Genomic DNA, 25,618 nt, shown 5'->3' with positions numbered 1-25,618 from the left:
TCGTACCCTTTAACCACATTACACCCTGACCATTGGTCTACCTAGGCCATACCTTAGGGGTGACATATGTAAAAAAAAAGGAGAGTTTAAACACTGGCAAAACGTATTAAATGGCAAGTTGGCTAGCAGTAAAACTGCACACACAGGCTCTGCAGTAGCAGTCGCAAGACATGTTTAGAGAGCTACTTGTCAGGATGGGTGACTAGGAGTGTCAGTACATGAGTACATATCTGAGTGACTCTATCAGATTGGCTGTGGGGGAGTCCCTGAATGTGTAAGTAAGTATGTGGCTACATGACTGGCTTTCTTAGTAACTCTCTGGGTCTGTGAATGTGTATGCAAGTGGATGTATGGATTGCTTCCTGGCTGTCTTCGTGAGTGTTGGGGTGTTAACTCTGTGTGCAAGTGGCTCTGTTACTGCTGAACACATTACTGCTATGTGGGTGTGTGAGTGAATGTGTAACTACATCTGTTGCTATCTCACTGGGTGTATTAGTGGCTCTATGCTTTTATGCATAGGTATGTGAGTCACAGTATGTGTGGAAGACTGGATGTGTAAATTGGTGTATGGGTCTCTAAGGGCAAATGTAACTTACTGAAACTTCAAACTGCACGTCTTACCTTTTAATCACATAGCACACTGCCCTATGGCCTACCTACAGTCTACCTTAAGGGTGACTTATATGTAGTAGAAGGCGAGTTTAAGGCTTGGCAAGGGGCTTTAAATGCCAAGTCAAAATGACAGTAAAACTGCACATACAGGCTCTGCAGTAGCACACTTAAGACATGTTTAAAGGGCTACTTGTCTGGATGGGTAGTCACCCTAGTCAGGAGTGTCAGTACTTGAGTGCATATCTAAATAAGTGTATCAACCCTCTGTGAGTGTGTCACTGGATATGTAATCAACTATGTGGGCATATGACTGGCTCTCTTAGTAACTCTATGGGTCTATACATGTGTATGTAAGTGGATATATGGATTGCTTACTGGCTGTGTTAGTGATTTTTGGGGTATGTAACAGTGTGTGCAACTAGATTCATTACTATTGGATTCATGAGTGCTGTGTGGAAATGTGTGAATGTATGTTTAAGTGCCTCTGTTGTTCTTTCACTGGGTTTGCAAGTGGCTGTATGGTTTTATAATGTGAGTAGCTGCATGAGTTGGTGACTGGATGTATAGGTGTGTAAGTGCATGTGTAACTGACTGAGGCTAGGAACATGAATGCCTGTACAGGGGTGTGCGCGAGTGTGCCAGTGTCTGTATGAGTATGTAAATAATTAGGTAAATGTATGTATAGATGAGTACATGAGTGTGTGAATGGTTTTATGGGTGTGTGACTGAGTGTGACAGTCACTGTCTGTCTATATGAGTGGTGGGTACATACGTGCTTTTATCAGACTGTAACTGGGTGTGTAAGTGCCTGCCAGACTGTGGGTGACAATTAAATACTAATAAATTACTTACCATAAGCAAGCACCTACATCGAATTTCAAACACATTTATTCATACTAGCTTAATAAAATCACTATATTTTCAGTATACCAAGTCCTCTTTCTCCTTTCCTACTCACTCTATTTTTAGTTAATCCTCTCATCAAATTTACCTTCTATTTTGCCTTCTAATATAGTGTCTTGAAGCTACACATTTTCTTTCATCCTACGTACACTCACAATGTTTTATCTAAATATACTTTTTATGCTAAAACCTAATTACCATACCTGTAAATGCTCTTTGCTGTTCTCTAACTTTAATTTTTATTTCTGTTAAGAACTGTTGTCATTGTAAATCTCAAGTCAGAGCTATGGCAATCCTCCTCTACTCTCAGTACATAAGCGGCAAAAATGCCTACCCTTCACCATGTGCTCTTACTTATACTCCTGTAGTTTAAAAATCACAGACTTTCCTTTATGTTTTATTTTTCTTGTACCACTTCTAAATGGCCAGCATTTTTTAACCCTTTCCATGTTTCCTGGAAAGAAGCCTAATGTGTATGGTTTCTTTCCATGAATCTGTTGGTCCACAGCAACGTTCAGCAAGGCCCCTTGTGCAACTTTGCGGTAGACCCGCAGATTTACGCTGAAGCCTGTAGAAGCAATCCACTATTAATAGTTTGCATTTATGTTATACTTTGTAAAAACGACTCAATTAAAAGCCAAACACTCTATAATTTCCAATGTTTCCATGCCATTCTTTTTTAGTTTCACAGTGCAGTCATTTTTGTTCTGTTCCCCTATATTCTTTTAGCTCCGTGTCCATGGTGACCATGTTAGAAACACTCTCTACCTACCACTAGGTCAAAGGTACTCATTACTTTCTGTAAGCAGCATACTAGCTTCAAATTAAACCGTAGCAAGTGTGGTTGAGTGGTTGCAATTTCAAGGATATCCCTAACAACATTTTCTTTTTTTCAAAAACCAATCACAGGTGTAGTTACTTTTTTATTGCAATCACTACCTAATTTTAGTTCCTTGCACATCTCCACCATCCAATCAAATGTGTTCCTTTAAATTCTACTTGCTGTCCTCCATTTGAACTCCCTTTTATCTTCAAAACTGCCTCATTTTACTGCAGTCTTTTCTGTGCTACTCTTCCTTCCCTCCAAAACGATCATAGTGCGGATTATGGGTCATAGTTTAGTGTTTTGAGCATTTCGGATTTCAGACCAAAAGCACATATTCAACACACAATAGCAACAGGTTTTCTTCAACCAAAACCATTTATATAAAACAGCAACACATTTAATAGAGTAGGTATATAACTGTCTACATGGGTATTTAAGAGAGTGTGGGAGTGGCTGTATAGGTCTCTGAGGAGGGGTTTGAGTGGTTTTGATGTGTGTGAGTGTATAAGAGGTTGTATGGATCTCTAACTGGGTGTTTGAGTGGTGGTATGTGTCACTGAGTGAGTATGTGTGTGTGTGTGTGCGTGTGTGTGTGTGTGTGTTTGCGTGTGTGTGTGTGAGAGAGACTGGGAGAGTGCATAGGTGGTTGACTGGCTGTGTGGGCATGTGAGTAGGCATGTCAAAGACTAGATAGGTATATGAGTGGGTGTGTAAGTGTGTGACTGGGTGTGTCAATGGCTGCATGAGTGGTAATATGGGTATTTGAGTCACTGTGTGAGTGGTTGAATGGGTGTGTGAGTGGGTGTGTCAGTGGTTGTATGCATGTGTGAGTGAGTGTGTGAGTAGCTTTATGTGACTATAAGTGGAGGTGTGACTGGTTGTCCGGGTGTGGGAGTAGGTGTGTGAGCAACTGTGTGTGTGAGTACTTCTATGGGTGTTGATGGGTGTGAGTAGTTGTATTGGTATATGAGTTGGTGTGTAAGTGTCTCTGAGGGGGTGTGAGAGGGTAGGAGAGTATCTGTGTGGATTTATGAGTGGGCGTGTGACTGTGTGAGTAGGTATGTGAATGGGTGAGTGTATGTGTGGGTCTGTGAGTCTATGTGTGAGTGTCTGTGTAGGTGTGTGACTGGATCTGTGAGCAGGTGTGTGAGTGTCTGTGTGGGTCTGTGAGTGGGTGTATGAGTGTGTGAGTGAGTCTCATAGTGGCTTTATGAATGTCTGAGTGAGTGTGTGGGTCTGTGAGTGTGTGTGTGAGTGGGTGTATGAGCGTCTGTGTGAGTCTGTCAGTGAGTGTGTGAGTGTCTGTGTGGGTTTGTGAGTGGATCTAAGAGTGCCTGCATGGCTCTGTGAGTGGGTGTGTAAATGTCTTGATAGGTTTGTGAGTGGGTGCATGACTGTCTATGTGGGTCTGTAAATGGATGTGAGAGTACCTGTGTGGGTGTCTGAGTAGGTCCGAAAGTGGTTTATTTTGTGTGTCAAAGATTTACACTCAGACCGCGCTGAGCATCGCGATGGATCCACAGATTCCTGAAGTGGAAAAAAAACCTTGATGTGATGAGGGGCCAGATGTACGAAGTATTTTTGCATGCGCAAACGGGTTTTCGACCTGTTTGCACATGCAAAAATACCTAAGGGCCATGTACAAATCCTAATTAGCGAGTCGCAATTTATTTGCGACTCGCTAATTAGGATTTGCAAATCACTATTAGGAAGGGGCGTTTCAAGGGCATGCCTTCTTAATAGCGAATCTGAGCCCTATATATGACTGTCTTGCGATCACAATTGTGATTGCAAAACAGTTGCAATTTGCCACCTACTTCAAGTAGGTGGTAAAGCATTTGCAAATGGGAAGGCATGGGGAAAATATTTTTAAGGGCGTCTCTAGATATACAATTTGGTTTTTCCTTTAATAACTGCAAATACTGAACGGATTTACACCAAATCATAAAAAAAGGGTCTCTTTCTGGACTAAGAGCTACCCCTCCACCAGATTTGGTGTAATTCCATCCACTAGTTCGGGCTGTAGTTGTGTTCAAAATCACTATGGGAAATTGCATTGGACATTATTTCTTTTCCCTAGATCTACATTTTATGATCATGGCACCGAACATTTACGAATGATGCGCTATCCCTGTTATACGGAGTTTTCTAAAGCATGCCATGCAATACCGGTTGAAGAGCAGACTAGCACTCTTACATTAAACATGCCAGAACAAGACAATGACAGTCAGGTTACTGGTAGACTACTACAGGCTTCTCTGGAGTTGTGGACTTTTTACCTTATTGTACAGCTGTGAAAAGTTTTTTATTACACAATTGTAGATTCGTGTAGCTCTCTAATGTTGATCATCCATACCACATTATGTGTTTTAATTTTCCTACGGCATTGCTTAGCTTGTTTTTGCAAGTGGATCTGAAGCCATCTTGAGACAGTAACTTGAAAGCATTTTGTACAGAAGTCCGTATCTTGCTTCACTTTTCCTTGGGAGGGACTCACCATGAATTAAATGCTGGCATACAAAATGATTGTGGAAGTCTTGATTATCGCCTGAAGGCCCTGCTCGCAGCACACAACTACATGTACCTTATGAGTTTTTAAAAAAAGTTGTTATTGCATTATGCATATGTTGTGAAGAAAAATCTGCGCAGCCTCCCAAACCCCTTTCCCAAGATTCATGAGTCACATGTGTAAAGTTGGCTACTATCTAAGTTTCACATTGATGGCTAACACCTTAGGTCATCATGTATTCATGATCATCTTTTACTGTATATTTGAAGACATAAGGAGACTCCCATTTCCTTTTAGCTTGGCCAATAGAAAGGAGTTTGGGAAGTCACAGATTTCTAGAGTGTGCGACCTACCTGAAGAGAAGCAAAGAGACAAAAATTGAAATTTTAAATCTGAACTTTAATGGCGAAAAATATTGCAGAATTGGTCCATTGTGTACATTTATTAAACACCGCAGCTCTTTTAATTTCACTGACCTGCAGCGATCAGTGTGACTACACATGGGCAAGCCACCTTGTCATGACACAACCTTTCCTTATCTTCTGTCAGTCACCACCACACTAGACGTGCCATTCGGAGGTATTTGTACATCCTGGCACTCTGAGAGGCCTACTGTTTGTCAAACTCATTTCTGACCTTGCTTGTTTGACTCATTTTTTGTTCAGTTCTAAAAATGTCGGTCCTAAGCACTCTCAACCAGGCACTGAACCTTGACAAAAAGAAAGACACTCAAGTAATCAGTCACGCGGTGTGATAGCATCGTGTTGGTGTGTATCAGCAAACACCTCGTATGTAGCGCCTTGTTCGTCCTCCTAAGATAAACACAATTAAGGAGGGTCATCCGGCAGATCTCTCAGTCAGTACCCACGTCTCTTCTCCATCTCACCCCGCTCTGTGACGTCCCCTGATGCAACAGGAGGAAAACAATAATATCTGTAGTTACACGTGAGATGCAATAAGAACAATAATAAGAATAAGAATAAGAGGATGTGGTCCGGCTACGCTGCCGCCTCTAGTGCAGGAAACCAGGGTTCGAGCCTCGAGGTCGCGTCCACATCATGTGATTCTGGGCAAATCACTTAATCTCCCCTGCCAGAAAGTGTAATGTAAATACGGTGCTATGTAAAGCGCTCCAATACCTTCGGGTCGAGTTCGCGCTATATAAATATGCCAAAAAAAAAAAAAAAAAACAGCGGTGAGCGATGAAAAAACTAAAACAAGCCAATATGAAAAGTTTTCAGAAGCTGCCAATACTGTGGCACTAATTGCCTGATTAGGCTAAATTCCGATGCCTGCTCGCATAGGAATTTGCACAGAGATCAGTATTAGGACGGAGTAATAATATGGTTACCGCATTACCTTAAATCGTATCCTGATAAGGAGCACAAAGCTATTCGGCTTACCCGAAAGAACAGCTGCATCACAGAAATAAGCATTGGCAGAGCCAATAGGTCTGTGTTGCATTTTGAGTCCTGATTCACATTTTTTATTTTTTTAATCATGCTTAAGTAAAAAAAATAACACGGGAAACAATTGCTTTTTTGTATACAATGCATCTATGAAATACACGTTTTAATGTGTAATGATTCAGTGTATTTTTGGGATGTAAAATAACCCCTCATGCTTTGCAATGGAAGCACTCCATAGAAGGCAGAATGATACATCATACAGCCGATGGTGAGAGGCAAGAGAAATATATTCTTGCGAGCCAGGTGAAAAGACTACTTTTGGTGTATTTTAGAAATGCGGTGCCTTATCTAGTTTTTGCAGACTCCTTCTTAAGCCACTCCTAAAACGTGGTGTCTACAAGTTTGCAGTCCAAAGATGGAGAGAGGTGTCCTCTGAAGCGTCCCATTATCATAGCAGTGAAACAGAAGCAGAACCACACCTGATCTCATCTAGATGCAGTGCCTGTGAGAGACTGACAGCTAAAAGCAACAGGAGGCTGTCATTCTTTATGACTCTCGCTCGCTAATTACTCAATTAATCATAATTGCTCTTATGAATTAACAACGCACCTGGGGAGTAACATAAAGATGTCAGTAACGCATCGTCGTTCAAAAAAAAGAGACAATGCTTACTCGTGGCAGCTCAAAAATATGAACACTGCAGAGGATGAATAAAAGACAAGACAGAAGAATCCTTTTTGTGGCGTTCCAAGACGAGGTGAATAAAAAACACCCCCATAACACTGCCCACTACCCGCCAACCCCCACACAAATCTGCAACTACTCCAAGCATTTTTAAAGCCCCTTTGCAGACGGAGGAGGACGCACAGATTTAAAGATGCAGGCAGGAAATCCATAACTGTTAAGCAGAAGTGCCATGCGGCGAGGCCACCAGGGGTTTCCAAGTAACATTTTTGCTAATGGTCCTCTTTAAACTAAATAGTTGAGCTACCTCAACCGCAATCACACCACGTACAACTATGTGCTAAATATATTGACTTATCCTGCCCAATCAATATCGCAGTTCTCCCAGCGCCCCCTTCCTAATGGTATCTTCACACTGAATCTGTTTCTTTCACCTCAACCGGTCAGGGGATCTGTGCCATTTTCAATGACTGGTCTTCAGAGTAGCTTGTTACTGGCCCCACCTTTTTCACACACATTCTATATCAAGAAAATAATATTTTGATAGGAAATTAAAAAACAGCTAAAACTGTATCGTGGAGGTCCTATTGACAAAATATCTGTCAGTGGGCGATTGAGAGATGAGGGCTTCTCTCACCAAAGAGAAGAAGGTGTCTTCTCAGACAAAATTATTTCAGGGTTATAGCTATCTTGTATAAACTGAACAGTGCTGTAAAAACAGATACAACATAAAGACAACATGCAACGTCAAGGTAACAAAAACTCCACTAAAGAAATTCCAATGCATATTGTATGTAACGTCATAAATTCAATAAACATTATGAAAAATGCCTCACGAATACTGAAACAGTAGCACAAAAAGCAAATAGGTCTAATCTGTGTCCAAATGGGATCATGTCACTGCTGCTGACATGTGGCTATTTATGTGGCACTGAATCACCGCCATCTGTCGGTGGAGTTGTAGTTATGCAGCTCAAATAGAGGAACTACATGCAGTATTGCTGCATTACCCCCCACCCGCTTATTAGCCTCAGAACTGTCTGGCTAAAGCACACAGATGATGTTGGGATTTCCCTGAGCAGTTTTGTCCAAACGAAATACTTTGCAATGGGGACATAATTCTTTATAAATTGCTCTTGTAGGATGCTCTGATGATCCCAGGGCCTGTTCAACACTTTATAAATAAATAAACAATTGAATAAATAAATACTTGATTCACCTTTTGAATATAGTTTCTCTGAAGGAAAAGACCTTAACAAGTAATTTTTGGCTTATGATTCATATTTTTCGACATATAACACCAGCCTATAGAGGAAAGCAAAGTATTATTGGTTCTTTTGATGTAACAAGATTTTCTGCAATATGAAAACAATGTTTTCTTTTTTTCTGTTCTTAGTAAGGGTTCACAACCATTCAATAGCTGCATCAAATAAAATGTTGTTAATGAATGGAAGAGTGTGGTTTTAGAAAACACATATGTTTGCTCTGCTGGACCCCTATATGGTGCTGTGAAGTCAAGTTTCTCTTTTCTATCACAGAGAGACATTCACCCAGCATACTTTAAGCAGACCAACTTGGGCTGTATAATGATGGTGTGCGTTTGCTCTGGGCAAAGCTGTGCTCTTCTTTTTATTAGGCGCGGCCGGAGTTTATGGAGTTCTGCTATGTGGGTCTCTGTGAAGTGCCTAAAAAACTTTGCCGCACTCCGCGGAGTTTCACAAGAAGCACATTGCAATAAGTTGCACTGCTCCCGCAGATTTTTGGTGCCAGGAATTTGTCCCATAATATCAGTGCAAATGGCAGCACGTGCAGTGCAAGAGGGTGCTGCCTCTTTCTGCCACTCGAGTAGATGTTCTACTTGATCAGCCACTTCCTCAATATGAGCAGCAGGCTTCTCAACGCGAGCGGTAGCGACCTGCCACAGCCGCCCACGTTCAGAAATCTGGCCGGGAGGTGGTCTAGCACATGATTTTCCTCGCTCACGCTTGCCGACTTAATGTTGGTGAGCTGCTCTGCGCGGAGTGGGCAAAACTCCATGAACTCCGCCGGCATAGCAGAATTCAACGCCCACCCCAACTTTTTATGCAGTTGCACAGACTAAAGCACATGAGTTTACCTCTGAATTTTTATGAAAACTGTATGAGCCACAGCACCAAAGTTCAGAAACAGTGACAGGCAATCAATGCTCATCCTTTCCGATCTGTGTTGCCCCCATAGCATACACAAACGTGGAGAAGCTGCGGGTTAAATGCATGCACTTTAAAGAGCACAGACACATAAAAAGAAGCACACAGGTTTACCTGCACAATGTGCATCTTTGTGATACAGTCCAAAGTTTTATCTTTTAAGTATCACAGCGAGGCATGTTCTAAGGCTGCAGACCTGCAGTGCTGTTCATGTTGAGTGTTGATGTTTTTCCCTTCACATCCCATGGGCACCGTAACACAAAAGAAGCAATAGAAATGTAAAAGCACTTTCTGCATGTTTTGCATGGCTTCTGAACAACATTCGCAACACGCAACATAACATTGCTACTTTTACTTCTTGCGAGGATTGTAAGAGTAAGTATGGCCATGCTACATGGAAAATCAATCAATAACACACACACATTGTTGCGCAAAGTATGTGGTTGCAAGTTTATCCAATATGCAGGGTGGGTTAACTTAGAAGCGGCCCTGGTGGTGGCCATTACTCTTTCCTGAGTCATGACAGCACTAGAGGGGAGAACACAGACCCTACCTTGTGCCCTCTATAGCACTAAAGGAGAGACCCAATTCCACTTGCTTGGAGCAATAGAAGTGTTTTAAGGCATGGACAAAGTGGGCGCTGGCCTAGGACCCAGACTTTCGGGGGCCCCTGATAGACCCAGCTCTGTTCTGCTGAGCGTCTGGCATGGGTGACCCAACAGATAGTTTTAAATATCATTTTCCTTGTATTAATTTTTAATGTGGGTGACGTGAGGGAGTCTATTATAGACATTTTGCAGATAAATGTTGTGTTCATGTTTGATGCAACATCCACAAAAGAAGTATCTTTTAGATGAAAACAGGCCTTCTCATATGAGAAATATATACAAATCCTCTGCACACGTTCAAAAGTAAATACATCAAGTTACATAAAATATCACAATGATGCTTGTCTTTATATTTTCAGATGTCTTTAATTCAAGATTTTTAAGCCTTCTTAGCCAACACGTGTTACGTCGCTGTTACAGGGGATTACCCCACAACTTCTTCAGGGATGAGGTCAGTTTCAAGTAGTCTCTTAGTTCCGGTGATAATTCCAACTCGGAAGGGGTTCCTATAGGTTCTGCTTCTGGAGAGGTAGACTAATTAGTCTCATGTCCGGAAAGCTAAATATACTTCCAAATGTAGGGGGGTTTATTTTAGAAGAGCTGCCCCATCCAGCAGCATTAGGCAGAAACCTTCGGATATCCAGGCCGTGGCGTGTTTGCCATGCAAATCAGCAGTCATTTTGCCTATTGCTGACTACTGACTGTATAACTCATATGAGAAATAGGAGGGGATCACCGAGGTTATTTGCAATACTATTAGTGAGCTGCTATGTTTCAACATTGAAAACACAGGTCAGTATCCCTGAATGTTAGATGTAAACACATTTAGAATTTGGACCAGTTTGCCTGCGCACTGTTAGTGACCTGGCCAAAGAGGGCATGAAAGGAGAGGGTGGATCCACGTTGTCATTTTTGTACCTCTGTTTGATGGTGGTATCCTTCTCTCAGGACCATACCACCCAGACAGCATAGCAAAACTTGGTAATAACAGAATTAATCACACTTTCAATTTCAGGATGTACTGCATGTATTGTATTGTATTGTAATTGCCTTTATATAGCGCTTACTACCCCTGACGAGGCGTCGAAGAGCTTTTTCTGCGAGTAGCATGCTACTCCGGAACCCAGAGAGGATTAGTGTTGAATTGTTTTTTTTTTTTTTTTTTTTTTTTTTATTGAAACTGAAAGGTGTCATACAACAAAAAAATATATAAAGTTACAAAACCCAGAACATCTCAGAAAGAATAAGCCAAGACCCTTCTAACATAGCGGAAACAATTAAGAAAATAACCTTAATACAATTTTCTCCCCCCTCCAATCCTCGCTGCATAGTTGCGCTCACTGATCTTGACTCTGCGCATTTTACGTAGCCAATCATAAAAAGATGGTATCTGGGTTGATCGCCAATTCTGAAGTAACAATGATCTAGCCACAACCATACAAATGAATAGGAGTTTGGCAAGTGAGACAGAGAGATTAAGATTCTGATCAAAGCCATGAAGCATCAAAATAGAATTTACGGATATCTGAATCTGAAAAATCGAAGATAAGAAAGCAAAAATATCTCCCCAGAACTCTTTGACCATGGAACATTCAGCTATGACATGTGTCCAATTGGCGGGGGTAAAGTTTTGACAGCGAAAGCAAATCGGTGTAAAATTACTAAACATTTTGGCAATTACCGCCGGGGTATAGTAGAGGAGCCATTTCCCCAAAAATATCATTCTGCGCCAATTGGCTCCCCGTAATGTGGAGAAATTATATTTATTAATAGTCCGCCACGTCGTTAAAGATAAAACCTGTTTTTCTTGTTCCCACCATTTTTTAACTACTTTGGATCCTAAATCATCTTGTTTAATCTGAGCCAGATGACGTTTCCATTCACCGGGTTTCCTTATTAAAGTACTATTGAAAAAAAGGTCGTTGTTAAGAGGGGAAATCTGATGAAAGGAGGTGGGTGCAAATGGCTGCAAAAGTTTATAAATTATATTATAGGACCCGGCTAACAAAAAACAAAAAATTTCCAGAAAGTAGTTGGCGCATCTCGGATGGAGTTAACCACCTGGAATGATGTAAAAAATCGCCCACTTTGCTAAAGCCGGCCTTAGTCCAATAGCGCATTAAATGCGAACTTACCCCCTGCCCTCTTGAGGAGAGTAAATTAGGCAGCAAAGAGGAGGTATTGAAAAGAGAGAGAGTATCTACTAGTCATAGCCGAACGCTTCATGAAAAACCAAGCTAATATTTTATACCGAACCAATTTTGGGGATTTGGGTATTTGAAGAGGGAAGGATATTTGACTCTCTGAAAAAATTAAATCGAAAAAAAAACTAATATAGTAATTTGGGTTCGGAGTAGGGACCTTGAAACGAGTTAAATACTGAGCAAAGTAGGCGAAATAATAATCTCTAATATTTGGAAGTGCTAGGCCACCATTATCTAAACCGTCATAAAGAGTAGTTATCGCAATCCGGGGCTTTTTATGTGCCCAGAGAAAGCTTGAAAATAAGGATTCTATTTTCGAGAAAAAAGACCCTGGGAGAAAACACGGAATTGTTGAAAACAAGAAATTAAATAATGGTAAAATGGACATTTTAATCAGGGCAACTCTACCCAGTAATGATAAAGGTAATTTATTCCAGCGGGTTAGCATTGACCGAACCCTTTGAAGAAGGGGAACAAAGTTCAAACTGAAAAGATCCGTAACTGAAGAGGAAAAAAACACCCCCAGATATCTTTTAGGTTTATTATTAATACAGCCACGTAGATCGGGATATAATTCTGGAATATGATTGCCACAAATCAAAATTTCAGTCTTTTTTTTATTAATCCGGTAGCCCCCAAAAGACTCAAATTGCTCAAAAATCTGAAATGCCTGAACTTGAGACTGCAGATCGGAATTAATAAGTAGCATGATGTCGTCCGCATAAAGTTTAATTTTAGACATAGAAGGAATTGGGGGTGAAATCTGTACAGACTTACGAATAGCTATTGCGAGAGGTTCGATAAAAAAAGCAAAAAGAATAGGTGATAAAGGACACCCCTGACGAGTTCCACGGTTAACTGAAACAGATCCAACCGAGTGTGAATTAATGATAATATTAGCATTAGCACCCGAGTAAAGATTACGAATAAAATTAATAATGTTGCATGGGATATGAAAGTGCTGCAAAATAATGAAAAGTGTCTCCCAAACCACCAAATTGAAAGCTTTTTCTGCATCAAATAACAAAATAAGTGCGGGGATCCTCCGTGTCTCCAAGTAATCCAAAGCTTCTGCCAGATAGTGAGTATTAGTCATGAGCTGTCTACCGGAAATAAAGCCGTTTTGGTCTTTATGAATCAGATCAGAAGAAACACGGTTAAATCGAATAGCAAGTAATTTAGTGACGATCTTGTAATCCGAGTTTAAAAGAGTAATGGGTCGATATGAGTTAGGATCGGTAGCATCTTTCCCCTTCTTCAAAAAGCTGACCACAGTGCCCTCACGGAAAGAGTCAGGAATTGAGGCTCCAGATAGCATGGAGTTAAGCAAAAGTAGAAAGAGATTGGAAAAAGAGGAAAAAAAAACCTTGAAAAACTCTGCTGGTAGTCCATCCGGACCAGCGGCTTTCCCTGATGGAAGATTTTTTACCACCGCCTCTATCTCTTCCGGAGAGAATTCATTCGCCATAATTAATTCTTCGGAATGGGAAAGAGAAGGGATCTCAGCCTGCCGTAAAAAGGAGTTTAATTTAGACTGATTGATTTTAAGCTGATGAGAATATATATTTTGATAATGACGATGCATTATCGCACCTATTTTATCTGGATCGGTAGTAGATTGATGCGAAACCGGACATTTTAGCTCCCTAATGAGATTAGAGGCGGCTTGTTCTTTGGCCTGCCAGGCCAAGAATCTCCCAGTAAAATTACTTTCTTCATATATTTTTTGATATTGAGTACGAAACAAAACCTCGCCCTGTTCATTTAAAAAAGTAGTGTATTTTTGTTTAGCTTCATTTAATTGTTCTATAACCGATCGTGAGGGATTTTGTTGCCTTAGAACGCTCAGTGTGTGTATACGAGATTCCAGTAGTTTAATTTGAGCCCTGGATACAATTGAAATGGCCGCATCTTTGCCTATGATGATTCCGCGAATAAAGGCCTTTAGGGCGTCCCAGATAATACTTATGGGGGCGGTGCCCATATTAAGAGATATAAATTCTTTAATCATATTTTTTAGATCAGAGACCCATTTATCATCATTAAGATGAGTTCGATTAAGAACCCATCTTTTGGGGGATCTTCTAAAATCTCCAAAAGTGAACTCCCTAATAATCAGAGCATGATCTGAGAATACGTTGAACAGCGTATTGCAAAAGCCGAGTTTAAGATTGCGAGAGGCTATAAAAAAATCAATGCGGGATGAGGATTTAAATCTACCCGACCAGCAGGTATAATCTCTTTTAGAGGGGTTATCAGCCCGCCAATGGTCAGAGAGATCGAATAATTTGATATAGTGTGAAATGGTTTGAAAGACTTTCGGTTTAAGTTGTTTGGATGATTGAGATGATGTATCCAAATGCGGGTCCATTAACACATTAAAATCCCCACCAATGACAATATCTCCTGAAACCATCAAAAGAGATTGGAACAAGTCTGCCTGGTTTTAACTCTGCATGAGACCCAGCACCAACGTCCTAAGCCTCCCTGTTGTGATTGGATGATATCTGCACATAGGTTCTTATTCAAAAATATAGCCACCCCTCGCTGAGATACATCGCAAGATGCAAAACACCGAAACGAAGCCCAGGATTTGAGCATTGAAAACCCATCAAGCTTGGAAGAGGGAATATGAGTCTCCTGTAACAAAATAACTGAGGGATTCTCAGCCTTTAACCAAACTTCCAAAGCGCGCTTTTTCTTAATATTGTTTAAGCCATTAACATTAAGAGAAAGGAACTTCAAACTATCCTTGTTAGACATTGAAATCGGAATTAAATTGACTATGCAGAATTATCCCCGTACCGCTTTTGCCCCCTAGATACAATAAATACATATTGACAAATGAGAAAAAAATAGAGAAAGATAAACAGACACCATCAGTTTCCTTTTTGTTTCGAACCACCCACCACCACCCACAACCCCAGCTACCCCCCCCCCCGGAGCCCTCCCATACACAGACAACCCCAACCCCATCACCTCCGTGACCACCCCCCACCACTGGCCAGGATTCCCCAGCCCACGCGGACCAATGGTTCCAACCCCCTGCCATTCGGGTGACATCTTGCACCCCCTGGGCCCCCTGGATTCCGCACTCCATCCTGTGCAGCTGATCCTCCCCTCCCCCTACTCAAAACCCTACAGGAAGAAAACAAGACAGTTTCCCCGTCTAAGCACATCCGTCACAGTTATCAATCTATATTTAAGAAAAAAAAAAAAAAAACCCCACAAAAGCAGAGTCCTGAAAGTCCAGAGAATACCCAAATTTTCCCAAGTTAGCCTCATGAAGAGCTGGAGATGTCCCGGAGTAATTCCTGTGCTGCTGCAATATCAGACAGCATAAAGAATTTGCCTTTCACTAAAACTTTAAGTTTGGATTGCTGCGCTATCGTGGCTTGAGCGCCTTTAGCTTTAAATAACTGTAACATCTGGACAAACTCTTTTCTTCTGCGAGCAGCAGACGCAGACATGTCTGAAAAAATGCGACACTTGACAGTTTCATTGACAAAAAATTGTCTTTTCTGAATTGCCGTTGAAAGAATAGTCTCCTTAATCCGTGTGTCCGAGAAATTCAATAGAATTGTTCGAGGAAGAGAAGAACTTGGGAAAGGTTGAGCGGGAACACGATGTGCTCGCGTGATAGTCAGGTCGCCCTCATAATTAGGGATCACTTTAGTTTTCAAAAAAGAGGTGACCCACTGCAGCGTGCTGGACCCTTCAAGACCCTCCGGAACCCCCACTATACGTAGGTTAGATCGACGATTATAGTTCTCTAAATCGTCCAATTTAGATTCAAGAGCACGTGAAGTAAGGGAGAGCTGATTTGTGTCCTGATTGACCTTGATCATTTGATCCTCCAAACTAGAAATGCGGGTTTCGGCTTCTTGCAATCGAGCGGGGAATGTGGAAAAAAGATCCTCCATTTTATCCAGACGTTGATGGATTAAAGCGAGCTCAGATTTCTGAAACCTCTTCAGCTCTCTAACCTCGTCGAGGATTAAATTTAGCATATCCTTGACTGACATCTTAATCTCCCCCACGGTCTCAGTATCTAAATCAAGCAAAGGACTGAGGTGGTCCCCGTTGGAGACAATGGAAACAAATTTAGCGGGGGAAATTATTGATTTATCAATAGATGGAGTCCCAGTAGCCATCCCTCCCAAAGTTGAAGCACCCGCCGTAGTTGTTGGGGAATGTGCGGAGGGATTGTCTCTATACGAAGGCGTAGAAGGCATAGATAACATAGGGGGTGCCCCTAAGTTAGATTTAGGCAAAGAATTAGGAGGGTGGATAATGGAGGGAGAAAGAGCAGGAGAAACTTGGGCAGACGCGACGTTTTTCTTTTCAAAAAGAGGAAATGATTTAGTACCTTTAAGCCCCTCCACTGGGCTCGCCTGCGTAGATGACCCATCCTTGAAGAGCGAGGAACCTGCGATTTCTGTGCAGTGAGAGGCTTTCGAAACTGGAGATGGAGATAGAGTCTCACAGATAGATTCCTCGAGCTCTTCCGAACTTCCCGCACTATTGCTTCTCTCCTTTGTCTTGCCATCTCCGAGGCACCCCTTATTTAATAATTTGGCGGCGTTCCGCGCCTCTTTAGCCTGAATGCGAGAGGCCTTCGCCTTGCGTGTATTCAACAACTTCCCCATCCCAAAAGCAGGTAGAGCAGGTAGAGCAAATATAGGCCTTAATCGTTGTCGCCAAGTATTGCGATGATAAGCAAGTACTGAGATGAGAAAGTTCGAAAAAGAATTTAATGCTGTTTGCCAGAGCGCTCCTGCTGCGCCCCTGCTGCTTGCAGCTCAGCTAACTCTCACCGTGACTGCCGCATCCATAGAACTCGGGCGTAGCGTCAATGCTAGACACAGGCACAGGCACTGGGCTGAAAACGCTGCCCTGCTATGCTGAGAAACGTCCAGGGTACAGTGATGTGTAAGAAGCGGCGCCTCTCAAAATTAAATGGACCGAGCTGCTTTCCGCCCAGAATGATGGAAACAAGCTTTTCCGTCAGGCTAGTACCGGTGTGCTGCTCCCCGCCATCGTATCTCAGACACCAAGCGCCGACCGCTTCACACCGTCAGCCGCCATCAACCGCCGCCGGAGCTGCACTGCTCGAGGAGAAAGGGAGGAGCCAGGAGCCGGGAATCCTCAGGTGCGCGTGGAGTCGTGGATCTCCATCGCGCGCGGCTGTTAGTGTTGAATTAGTATAGTGAAACATGCAAGTACATTTTAAGTGGTGGATAGGTTAGTCAGTTATTTGGATTCAGAAGGATAGCAGAAGGATAGAAGAGTAGCTCTACAAGACTCTTGGTTCAGGATTTGCATGTCATTTTACATATAGACGAGAGGGTAAAATGTACCAAAAAATCCATGGACACCTTCAAAAGGTTTGGCTTCTCAAAACAGAGTTGAGTTGAATAGTTGTAAAGTGCAACTGGTATACCACTGCGCCTACTGAGGAAGCTTTTTTAATCAAATGTATCCCCCTGAAAGGAAATCATGAGCCAACTAAACTAAATTGGCACAAAGATGCAAGGACTGTATAATAAAGGTATAATTCTACACCACAGCGAAATAAACAATTTTCACATCCAATAGGCATGAAACATATGCTGGTTACCAAAGAGTCCTCCAAACCAGCCACACATTAGCTACCCCCAAACAAATCAAAGATAATTTGTTACTTTTGAAGGAACATATTTTTTTTCTCACCCCCATGTACCCCAGTGTTGCATAGCCCCAGCAGCGGAATCTTGACCTACTGTTACCCTTCCCCAAATACCCAGATAATACCAGTAAAGAGAACTTAATGCACAGTGCTCATATGGCACCTATCTCCCCTCAAACCATCATTGTGCCCTAGACACATCCTGGCCATCCTCCCTGAGATATGCAGGTACCAAAATGTGTACAGGAACGATGCGGACACCCCACACACCTGGCACCAATATCACATTGGGCTAAATCCTTGTTAGAATATTTCTAAATAACTTAACCAGACTTCACAACCTGAAAGAATGAAAAGCTTACAAACGTCACAACGAAAACATTACCTGAGGTCCTTCTAGCAGATATGTCCACAGTGACAAACTGGTACAGCTAGAACAGGCCAATTATTTTTAATGAGTATCCAAAATAAATAGCTAGACAATACATTTAGCCGTTTTTGCATATTTTTGTATTGTACATGCCATGAATCTGGGGTTCTGGAAGTTCTGGTGAAGGCCCTAGATTTTTGTTTTCATTTTATCTGTATTTTTTTTTGCAGTTTGTACTACAATTCTGGGAGGTGTGTTGGCTTCCTTAGGGTAGTGCCATGTATTCAATGAATTTTGGAACATTTTCTGTTGTGCATGCAATGCAGCTATTCATGATTGGGGCATGAGATTTGTCTTAGAGGTTCTCTTAAAATGTGCCCTTTATTTTTATGTATACCTTATTCTGCATGAGCATAAGAATGTCTTTTCTATCAGCCTCTCAGTGGATTTGGTAATTAGATACTCAGCAGAAAGTATTAAACCCTTATGCTTAGAGGTCGGGATTGGCAATTTGTCAGGTTGGAAATACATTTATAATACATGGGATTCTGTAATCCCTGTATAAACAGAAGTCACTAATTTCTTTATAATCGGTGACTTGTGATGCACCAAGGCGCGGATCATGAAAAAAGACTTCAGAACTCAGCTATTATAAGGTTATTACAGTTGAGTTCTGACATCATGGTGCCTGCTGCCGAGGTGAAAGTCAGGTCAGGTCACAGACATAATTGAAGCAGCTGTTTAAAGCAACAAACTGGATGTTCCTTTCCTTTCCCTTCTTCTGCTCTAATTTAAAAGCTTACAATGACAAGCAGAGAAACTATGGGTTTTTTTTTGCACTCCTTAGAGAAATGCAAGAATCTTTCTGCATCCACACATTTCTAGCTACTGCAGCTATTTTTTTAAACTGACTTGTATTGAATTGCTTCTAAAATCTGTTTGCAACAAATGTCTAACCTTTTTGTGATGTGGTTAATTTTGCCGTAAAGGTTTTATTTTTATTCTTCATGTTTGCAAACATGTTCACTCTTTCATATGACAAAGAACAGCTCACCAAGGTTTTAAGTGATTTGTGGGAAAGGTGATGGTGTGACCGTGTAATATATGGTACCTCCTGGCGTACATGATAAGGATATTACAAGTCACCTCTGAGTTCCACAACTTCATATAGGAACGCAGCCCCCAGCCTCTTTCCTCTATATTGTTATGGTCCTCAGTGACTTGCAATATCCTGGTAATTTACAGCAGCAGGTACTTTATCTTTTATATAATAGTTATGTAAAGTGTCTATATTGCATTATGTATTGCCTAGGCAATGCACAATTCTGACTAGCTACAGTCTTTCTTATTTCCTCATGTATGTAGGTAGAAAAAAGGAGCTTCCTGCTTTCCTAAACACAAGCCTTCAATACTCTAGATCTGTTTGGATTCCCAAATAGACCAAAAATGTGACACATGTTAGAATCAAGACCTTTACTTTCTTTGGCAAAGATACACACTGTTGGGTACATGGAGGATCCAGAGTCAGTAGGGAATCTTCGGCAATAGTATAAGAAACAGAGCCCTTGAGATTTCATGATCTTTGCCTTTTCCTGCTTTTTGAACACTGGTTGCATGCATTTATTTGTGTACTCTTTATTATTTACATTTATTATTTACATATTTATTTTAAAGTGCATGGTTTTGTTCGCTGTTTAATTTATCTTTATTCTTAGGATAATGATTCTTTGTTTTAGGTTACTAGTGCATCACTAGTTGAAATAAAGAATACTGATATAATATGTGTAGGAAGAAACACAATATGTTTAGACAAATGTGCAAGATAATTCACATGTTTCTTCACGAATCATGAGGCTTGTATTTTTCTTGACAACGTTGGAACACAGTACATAAGATCTGTGCAACAAACTCACAAACAGTCTGCTTGAAGTGCAAGCACCATTGTGGGCTGATGCTGTCTGCCTCCTTCACAGGAGGAGTATTGCATAACAATGGTAGAGACTGTCCACCCATTACAAAGCAAGGCTGTAGACTGAGAAAATGTTGAGTCTAAGAATAAGGTATGCACGATAAAGACCATCTATGGAGCTTGTTATTACTCCATTTTGATGCTGATTTAGACTTTTTTTTTTACAGAGTTTTATATAGCGCGAACTTGACCCGAATCGGGTATCAGAGCGCTTTACATAGCACCAGTTGCTTTACATGAGGTCACATTCATTTTTGTTAGGCACGGGGAGATTAAGTGATTTGCCCAAAATCACAGGATGTTCAACGTCATTACCGAGACTCGAACCCAGTTCCCCAGGTTCGAGGTTAGCCCCCTAGCTGTTAGGCCAACTCCCAGCTACGGGCTGGGAATTGAGGGATTGTAATGACAATAGATAGCCCATTACTTGTGTGTGTGCCTTTCCTATGTGAAAGGCGTCTCAGAACCCACAAATATATTAACGTATTACTGCAGTCTCAGACAGAATTGATTGTTACCTGATATGCATTATCTGTAGGTAACTCATGGAAGACTGCATGGTTCTTAACTTATTTTTCTTCTCAGCTCAAGTCGGTAAATTTGTCCAAACTCGCACTTGTCAGAAGACCTTGGGAAGTCTAACTGGGCCTTAATGTTAGGCAGACCTGTAAAAATGTTACAACAGTGCTCACTACGCCACTGGAGTCAAGCTATCCTGTCTGATGACGCCTGATAGCCAGAAACCGGTCCTAGGATGCTTGATTCCGGTCCAGGGAAGACATGGTTTGGCAGTTCGGGCTGGACTGTTCCCATGAGGCACAGGGTCAAGACTGCTTTGCATATGGCCATGTCTGAACTGGGGTGGCGTAGTGGGCAAAAGAACGATGGATTTAACCCAGATCTCTTGACTGGGGGAGAATGTCTGCATTGTCAGCATTCCGTCCATCATTTGTTTGTTGTTACGCTTTTCGCCCTAAGTGGGATGGGTATTCCCAGACGTGGGACCCGTGCTCACTACGCCACTGCAGTCAAGCTATCCTGGCTGATGACGGCTGATAGCCAGAAACCGGTCCTAGGATGCTTGATTCCGGTCCAGGGAAGACATGGCTTGGCAGTTCGGGCTGGACTGTTCCCATGAGGCACAGGGTCAAGACTGATTTGCATATGGCCATGTCTGAACTGGGGTGGCGTAGTGGGCAAAAGAATGATGGATTTAACCCAGATCTCTTGACTGGGGGAGAATGTCTGCATTGTCAGCATTCCGTCCATCATTTGTTTGTTGTAACGCTTTTCGCCCTAAGTGGGATGGGTATTCCCAGACGTGGGACCCATGCTCACTACGCCACTGGAGTCAAGCTATCCTGGCTGATGACGGCTGATAGCCAGAAACCGGTCCTAGGATGCTTGATTCCGGTCCAGGGAAGACATGGCTTGGCAGTTCGGGCTGGACTGTTCCCATGAGGCACAGGGTCAAGACTGATTTGCATATGGCCATGTCTGAACTGGGGTGGCGTAGTGGGCAAAAGAACAATGGATTTAACCCAGATCTCTTGACTGGGGGAGAATGTCTGCATTGTCAGCATTCCGTCCATCATTTGTTTGTTGTAACGCTTTTCGCCCTAAGTGGGATGGGTATTCCCAGACGTGGGACCCGTGCTCACTACGCCACTGGAGTCAAGCTATCCTGGCTGATGACGGCTGATAGCCAGAAACCGGTCCTAGGATGCTTGATTCCGGTCCAGGGAAGACATGGCTTGGCAGTTCGGGCTGGACTGTTCCCATGAGGCACAGGGTCAAGACTGATTTGCATATGGCCATGTCTGAACTGGGGTGGCGTAGTGGGCAAAAGAACGATGGATTTAACCCAGATCTCTTGACTGGGGGAGAATGTCTGCATTGTCAGCATTCCGTCCATCATTTGTTTGTTGTAACGCTTTTCGCCCTAAGTGGGATGGGTATTCCCAGACGTGGGACCCGTGCTCCCTACGCCACTGGAGTCAAGCTATCCTGGCTGATGACGGCTGATAGCCAGAAACCGGTCCTAGGATGCTTGATTCCAGTCCAGGGAAGACACGGCTTGGCAGTTCGGGCTGGACTGTTCCCATGAGGCACAGGGTCAAGACTGATTTGCATATGGCCATGTCTGAACTGGGGTGGCGTAGTGGGCAAAAGAACGATGGATTTAACCCAGATCTCTTGACTGGGGGAGAATGTCTGCATTGTCAGCATTCCGTCCATCATTTGTTTGTTGTAACGCTTTTCGCCCTAAGTGGGATGGGTATTCCCAGACGTGGGACCCGTGCTCACTACGCCACTGGAGTCAAGCTATCCTGGCTGATGACGGCTGATAGCCAGAAACCGGTCCTAGGATGCTTGATTCCGGTCCAGAGAAGACATGGCTTGGCAGTTCGGGCTGGACTGTTCCCATGAGGCACAGGGTCAAGACTGATTTGCATATGGCCATGTCTGAACTGGGGTGGCGTAGTGGGCAAAAGAACGATGGATTTAACCCAGATCTCTTGACTGGGGGAGAATGTCTGCATTGTCAGCATTCCGTCCATCATTTGTTTGTTGTAAGACCTGTAAAAATGTATCAGAGACAGCAAGAGAGGAGCCTACTGTTGATGCAGGACCAGAAAATATAATTTTCCCTGGTGGAAGGCGAGAGGCTGCTGAAATTCACATATGTATATGTTCAAAAAGAAAGATTGCAGGTGATTCTTATTTCTCCACTACCATTCTGCCACATCTACACAAGAAAATACTGGCCTTGATTGCAAATGCACTAGTATATTTGCTAGTGCATACCATTCACATAACATTGGGCATGTGAAGCAGTGGCCATGCTACACACTGTTGCTTCCCATTAGCTGACTTTCATAGCAATTTTCTCCAGGGTAACCATTTTCTGTGCATACAACACAAAAAATCCCATAGGTATTAAAAACCAACAAGGTTTATCGTATTCGTGTTGATGCAGTTATGCCAAAAGTACTACTGTCTCCCTATAAGTCCACTATATATCAGGGGTAAATGATGCTGTGCATATTAGTTAAATAGACCCCCACCCACATCATGTGGCAAGCATCATCTTTGGGTGTGCAGCTGGTGGTGCAAAAAGAAATGCAAAAAAGAGGTTGTTTGCGTGTGAAGCAGATAATAAGGGAAAAAGGGCGTCACTTAGGTATTTCTTTATGTTAATCTCCCCTCAAGCCTTACTTCTCTGATATCTTAATATGACAATTGTGTGACTACTGCAAAACAACAAGATGATGGAAAGAATGCTTGAATTAATCTCAGCCATTGGTGATTGCTTCGGGCCTCTTTCCAGACTATTGTTTTTCTCTCACAGAGACCCACCTTATGCTCAAATATGAAAAGTTCTCAGGTTTTCAGTGGAATTTAGATCTATTGGTCAGAAGGCATCCCCTCTCTTTCCCCATTCAGTCAAATTAGATCTGCAATAAACTCCAGAACCTGAAGGGACTGCACATGGTGAAAAAGAGGAAGGAGATAGAGAGAAAAGAAACACTCCATACGCATCTCGGCTTGCTGCCCTCTGGAACACAGGTGGGGCAAGTTATGGGGCAAGGACCCACAGTCTGCAATGGAGTGATTTGTAACCCCTGCATTCCTATCAGACAAGATGCAATTAATATGAACATATTTCTGTACATCTGCATAAAATGTCTTAAGAGTATCACTAGTGTGGTTTACGAGGGTATGGAAGTAGAGAGGCCCTCAGAAGAACAAGATACAGTCCAGGAACTGAATTCAAAGATTCGCCTCCAATAGCAGACATGCCCAGAGCCAAGATGACTTTGAGTGTTTGAAATTAGAACAGGAATTCCAGATTAGCAGCAAGCAGCAATGCTCAGTATCTGTGGAAAGAAGGTTTAACATGAACTGCCCTAACGACCCGAGGGCTTCGAATATGAGCAAAACCAAAAAGGTACAGGGCGTGCAAACGGTGCTAACTATGCAACTGGAATATAGAATCCAAGAACAATGTTTGCAAGGAAAGGTGTATTGCTATCACTGGTGTTTAAATCTTCCCAGCTCTTACTGACCCGGAAGTGTGTGGACCCTTTTGGCTCCTTCCAGAGTGTTACCTCTTTTCCAGAATGTACCCATTATCCAGAATGTTTATTCTTTTCCAGAATGTTCCCACTCTAGATTGTTATGGCTCTTTCCACCTTGTCCCATAAGTGCTGATGCGTGTTAGCCTGGGACTCCGCCCTCATTTGCCTCTCCAACCCCACTGAAACATCTGCCACAGTGTCCATGGCCAGCCAATAGCAAGTGTGTATTTTGCAGTCTGAGAAATGTGACTATATCCCTGCAACACTGGATACAATTCCTGATAACTGTCCAGCCCAAACTGCCTGGTCAGGGGGCCTCCAGATGGGAACACAAGCTACACCAGACCACTTTCGGCATACTTAGGTCCCATAAGCGATGTATTGTTCGATGCCAATGCACCGTGAGCCCAAGATCCACATCTGGACATGTCCATTGCATTCAGGGTATCTACTTCAACAGCAATAAGGTACTGGAAGAAAAGCCTGAATTAATCTCTGGTGCTAGCGGGCGCTTTGGGCCGTATTCCAAATCACCATTTTAGACATAGACCTGCCAAATGGACTGGGATGCAACAATGAGTAATTACCAGTGGGTAAGTTTAATTCAAACATTCAATTCCATCACTTTGTTATATTCTTTATTCTGATGCCCGAAGTGCGACAGGTATACCCAGACATGGATCCCGTACTCACTGTGCCAGTGGAACCAAGTATAAAACCAAGATTCGAGGTACTTAGTCAATCAGGGTTGGACTGAAACATTTGGTTGATACAGAATAAAATAACACATTTAGAAAGTAATGAAATCCAGAGCATGTCAGAATATTTTCTTGTATTCAACATTGATCAAAGATGAAGCTAATGAAACACAAATCAACAGCTTGGCATTTAAACAGCTTCACTAGTAAAACAGCTTCATTCCTGAATGTTTTTTAAATTTGAAATGTTTAGTGCAAGCTTAAGGAGGCCACTTTGAGGCAATAACATATTTTCTTTTGTTCTTTTTTATTTTTGTGGCATTCGCTTGTAATAAAAAAATAAAACAATGAACTACTACATCAGCTTGCACAGATTAGCTCATTGGCTTTACCAATGTTTGCTCTAATATGTGACATTATAACGAGCTAGTATTCTGCTCTTTTATGCGGATTCTACTTTGCTTCCCAACAGGTATTTTGGAAAACGTAGGAAGCTATCTTTGCTTCCTTGTACCATTTTGGTTGGATCCCATTTCTGATGGCCATGGAGTAAACCAATCTTTGGAGACCGTTTAGTAGGAATTTTCAAAATCTGTCTAAATTCATGTAAATTCACATCGTGTTTTGTGAAGTTAGATGCAGAAGTTACGCCTACATTTCACTTTTTTGCTTAGGTCATTAATATGATTTATAGAAGGCCATGGCTATGTTGGTAGCATACATTTAATTTTGCTACTAATGATGATGAGCAAAGACTTGAACGTAATGGGTAGTATTGTGTGTCTAAAATAATGACTATTTCATTTAAGCCAGCTTGATAGGTGAGGTTGTGAAGATTGATTTAAAAACTGACAATGCGTGTAGTACATGATGACATAATCTCATTCCAA

This window comes from Triturus cristatus, chromosome 12 (genome assembly GCF_964204655.1).
Source record: "Triturus cristatus chromosome 12, aTriCri1.1, whole genome shotgun sequence".
Lineage (NCBI taxonomy): Eukaryota > Metazoa > Chordata > Amphibia > Caudata > Salamandridae > Triturus > Triturus cristatus.
This window is presented reverse-complemented; position numbering follows the sequence as displayed.